The sequence below is a fragment of the Gastrolobium bilobum genome, unplaced genomic scaffold, assembly GCF_033153095.1.
Source record: "Gastrolobium bilobum isolate Gb01-03AN ecotype WA unplaced genomic scaffold, APGP_CSIRO_Gbil_v1 utg158956, whole genome shotgun sequence".
NCBI lineage: Eukaryota > Viridiplantae > Streptophyta > Magnoliopsida > Fabales > Fabaceae > Gastrolobium > Gastrolobium bilobum.
This window is the reverse complement of record NW_026898695.1, coordinates 19,080-23,897: the sequence shown is the minus strand read 5'-3', so window position 1 is coordinate 23,897 and position 4,818 is coordinate 19,080. Positions and strand designations below refer to the sequence as shown.

Below are 4,818 nucleotides of genomic sequence, written 5' to 3'. Positions count from 1 at the left end.
GAATCAGTTTGACTGATTTCTAGACCCTTAAAACCAGAAATTTGTAAAGAGTCTAATGCAAACTCATGCAAAAATTTATCTTTGACCACACAGTCAATGATATCTAGCGTAGAACAGTCATTTATGTCTCTTGGGTATTTCATAGCCTTCAAAATATTACTTGCTCACCATTCCATTCATGGCCAATTCACCCTCCTTAACATCTATTACAGCCCCACCAGTGGCTAAGAAAGCCCTTCCCAATATAATTGGAACCTCACGGTCTTCCTCATAGTCCAAAATAATAAAGTCAGCAGGTAGAATGAATTTATCTACCTTCACCAAGACATTCTCTACTTTCCCTTCTGGATAAACTAGGGACCTATCAGCCAACTGCAAGGTGACAGTGGTAGGATTTCGCTCTCCTACCTTCAGCTTTTTGTCCACACTCAGAGGCATTAAATTGATACAAGCACCTAAATCACACAATGCTCTGCCTATGTAATGGTCTCCTATAGTACATGGGATTGTAAAACTTCCTGGGTCTCCTAGTTTATGAGGTATCTTACTAAGCAGATATTGACTGCTCTCTTGTGTAAGAGCAACAGTCTCAAACTCTTCTAGCCTCCTTTTTCTTGAAAGAATTTCTTTCATGAATTTCACATAAGTGGGTATTTGTTCTAATGCATCCACAAATGGAATGTTGACATGCAACTGTTTTAGGAGGTCTAGAAATTTCCTAAATTGAGTGTCTTGCTTCTGTTTTTGTAACCTTTGAGGAAAGGGTGATGGAGGTCTTTTTAAGGCAGCAGGTGTCTCATTATTTGGCTTAGGTGCCGAACCCCTTGGAGTGGATTTTTCCATGGAAATATTCCTTAAAGAAGGGTTTATTGAGGTCTGAATTTCTGGTTCAACCAGGATAGGCAGAGGATCACTATTTGCAGCCCCTTGGGGGCTGTCTTGGACAACACGTGGCTGAACAGGTTCAGGATTTACTACTGTTTCTTGCTGCCCTTTTTCCTCTTCTCTTTTTTTAATGTAGAAGGTCTAACCACAGCTTCTGGCTGATTTACAAATCTGCCATTTCTAAGCTCTATCATATGACATTGCTCATTATTTCTCTTAGGCTCTTCAGTATTACTAGGCAGGGTACCAGGGGGTCTGGTATTCATAGTATTTGCTAAATGGCCTAGTTGGGATTCTATATTCCTCAAAGATGCAGGAATACTCTGCACAACAGCTTCCAAGCTGTTTTGCTTAGTTTCATTCTTAACCAAGTACTCCCTCAACAAAGCTTCTAAGGAAGAAGTCTAAGAGGTAGGTATCTCACTAGATTGAGCAAAAGGTTGCTGCCTTGAAGTTTGTTGGTAATTTTGGGAGGGAAAAGGTGGTTTAGTTTGGGCATTGGAGGGGCCAGCTTGCTGCCCTTGCCCTTGGAAATATTGAGGTTGTTGGTTCTGCCTCCATCCTTGATTAAAATTAGTGGAAAAATTATTTTGGTTCCTATTTTGGTTCCCCACATAATACACAGATTCTGGGTTGGATGGGCAGCTACCAAACAAATGGGGCCCACCACAGCAAACATAAGTTTCACCTGTGTTCACTGCATTGACTTGAGGTTGGGTCACTGGCACTTGAGGTGTAGGTATTGGAACTTGAGGTTGAGATAATTTTGCCTCAATGGCTTGTCCTTGGGATCTTACTAAAGTGGACAGTGCATCAAACTTGGCTCAAAGGGTTGTTACAGGATCTATTTTATGTAAACCAGCCACCCTCCTAGACTGATTTCTCTCTTCAGGCCATTGGGCATAATTTTGAGTCATTTGTTCTAACAACTCGTGAGCTTGGTTAAAAGCTATAGACATAAACATGCCATTAGCAGCAGAATTTGCTAAGGCTCTGTTTTGAGTATTCAGTCCATTGTAAAGGTCTGTAACACTGCCGAAGAGGGCAAACCATGGTTGGGGCATTGCTTAAGAAGGATTTTGTATCTCTCCCATACATCCACTAAGGTCTCACCATCCTTCTGCATAAAGTTGGTGATATCACATCTAGTTTGCACTATCTTGTTGGATGGGAAAATTTTCATGATAAATTTTTCAGCTAGTGTGTGCCAATTAGTTATGGAGTTGGATGGAAGGGAGTTCAACCAGTCTTTGGCTTTATCAGCCAGTGAATGAGGGAAGAGCTTCAATCTCAGCACATCATCCGAGGTGTTAGGATTCCTAAAAGTGTTGGCCACTTCTATGAAATTTCTAAGGTGCTTGTGTGGGTCTTCCATCAACAACCCATGGAACTGTCCCATGTTTTGGAGCATGGTGAACATCACCGGTTCTAGCTTAAAGGGTACTCCATTCACAGGTTGGGCAATGCTCGGATCTAACTCATCCAACACAGGTATGATGAAGTCCATCATGGACCTATCATTGTCATCTATTATTAGTGGGTTCTCTATCCTTGCAGGTCCTCCTACCCCATCATTCCCATTTACATTTCCTAAATCCTCCATCTCTACAAAATCTGGGATTGGGATTTGCCTCTGGGCTCTTCTCCTAACTCTAAATGTCCTCTCAAGTTCAGGGTCAAAAGAATCTATGAACGGGTGTGGAGTTACACTCATGCACCCTTGTTAACTAAAACAGGTAAACCTAACTAGCTAAAACAACTTAGATTACTATTCAGCTTTGTGTTTTAAAAAAAAAATAAACAAACAAGAACCTGCCAAACAGAATAGTCCCAAAACAGTTCACAACCAAACAGATTTATAAAACAGTAACAATATATCCAAACTAACAGAATGAAACTAATAATAAAAATAAAATACTGAAACTACAAAATTACGAAACAAGGTAACAGCTAATGAAACAATAGACTAGAAAATTAAATGACATAAAACAAAACAGAATATGAACAGAACAAAATTTTAAGCTACCAATATGCACGAAACTACAGTAATATTTACTAAAATAATACAGAAACAGAATTCATATTAAGCTAAACTAAAAACATCAAAAAGAAGCAGTTCAGAAATAGCAATCACACAAAGAAATCTGATCATGTACGCTTCGATCCCCGGCAACGGCGCCAAAAACTTGTTGCCTTGCTAACAATTATGCAAGTATGCGCGCAAGTATACGCGACAACAAGTAATATAGGGCTTTTTGTGAGTCCCAGTTATCGTTCCCACAAGGATCTTTGCGTTCTAACTTGGAATAAATTGGTAATTGCTAAACAGAACTAAAAATAAAATATAATCAAATTAAACGCTACTACTATTCTAAACTAGTACGCTGAAAATGTTTTTGTGGAGATTTTCTCTTTTTAAAACAGTGATTTTAGTTGATGAAAAAATCTTTACTTACTGCCTAAAAAAATAACTTAACTAAAAGACTTGTAAAATAATTTTTTAATGATTTTCTTTTAAGTTTTAAAACAGAAAAATAATTTCAGATTTGAACAAAAATAACAAGTGACAAAAATTGGGTTTGGAAGTAAGTTGGGTGTCAATTTCCCCCTCCCTCATTTGTCATTAGGATGCTTTAACAGAAAACAAAAATTGCTTCCAGCTTAACGAAAATACTAAAGTAATTGTTGTTTCCCAACAACAGTTTTCTTCCACTGACAACAGTTGGCATATCCCTATGTCACTGTTGTTTTAGGACCTTGAAATACCATTTTCACAAGTTACATGGGGGTAACTTCATCCCTGGAGCCATACCCATTGAGAGAGATTTTCTCTCAACTTTCCATGTGCTCACAGAGGGGTCTAGTGTGAGTTATTTTTCAATAATCTCACACCACTAAGAGCTGCCTATGTGTGATCATCACATAAAAAAAACTCAGCAGTAAAAATGCACAGTAAACAAACTGGAATCAACTATATAAACATCAAAACATCATCTAATAACAATGAGTTCCGGGTACTCTTTCAACCCAACTCTAAGAGAATTAGCTCATCACCATAGGTTGATGAGCTAACATACAACAAGAGTACATGATAAAAACCGAAACTTAAAAATGTACTAAAAATAAAACTCAGGAGCTATCAACAGCCGATAGCCCTGAAGCAGTGCTCATAAAAAATTACAAAACAGAAAATACTAAAAAATTGAAAACAGAAACAGAAAACAGTAACATAAAAATATTCTAAGAGCAAAAATAAAATTCAGTCGAGAGAAGAGAGGTAGGGAGAGAGTGTCCTACAAAATGCCTTTTTCCCTTTCTTTATAGCTGCTCCAAAATCACCTCTTCCAACCGTACGCACGCTCCTCGCTCCAATCAATCGTGGGTGTCCCTTGCACGATTAGCAACGCACCACAAAAGCAGCTCCAGCCACTAACGACCTCCAGCTCATCAATTTGTTTGGATTTTTCCTTGTTGCAACAAAATCGACTAGGGTTTGTGTGGGTTGGTTTGATTCAAGAACTGAACCGTGAGTAGGCTAGGATTTTGTGTGGGTTCTGTATCTTGAATACAAATCAAAGAGTGGTTCAGTTTTGAGATGGGTGTCTGATGGATATAGTTCACTCGATGGTGGGTTTGTTGTGCTTAAGGTTTTTTTCTTTTTCTTTCAGAACTTTCTTCACGATTCTGAGTCCTACCCTTCTTGTTTCCCTTCTTTTCTTTCTTTTCTTTTCTTTTTTTTTTTTTCCTTTTTGGCCACTGATTAGTTTTATTTCATCTGGCCCAATTCTTTTCTTCTCTTCTTTCTTCTATTCTGATTTGTCTTTTCCACCTTTGTTTCCTTCCTTTCTCATTTCGGGCTTCTGATCAGCAAAGGAGTGGCCCAATTTTTCTTCATTCTTTTTGCTTGGAGAAATATCACTAATTTGGGCCTGA

At 38.4% G+C, this 4,818-nt stretch overlaps 1 non-coding gene across 1 annotated transcript; it reads left to right on the top strand.

Moving 5' to 3' along the window:
* The first annotated feature begins 1,931 nt into the window (after positions 1-1,931).
* Positions 1,932-2,037, top strand: LOC133318482 (small nucleolar RNA R71). The gene has a single exon (XR_009752472.1). It is a non-coding gene; the product is annotated as a small nucleolar RNA R71 (small nucleolar RNA).
* Positions 2,038-4,818: the final 2,781 nt, after the last annotated feature.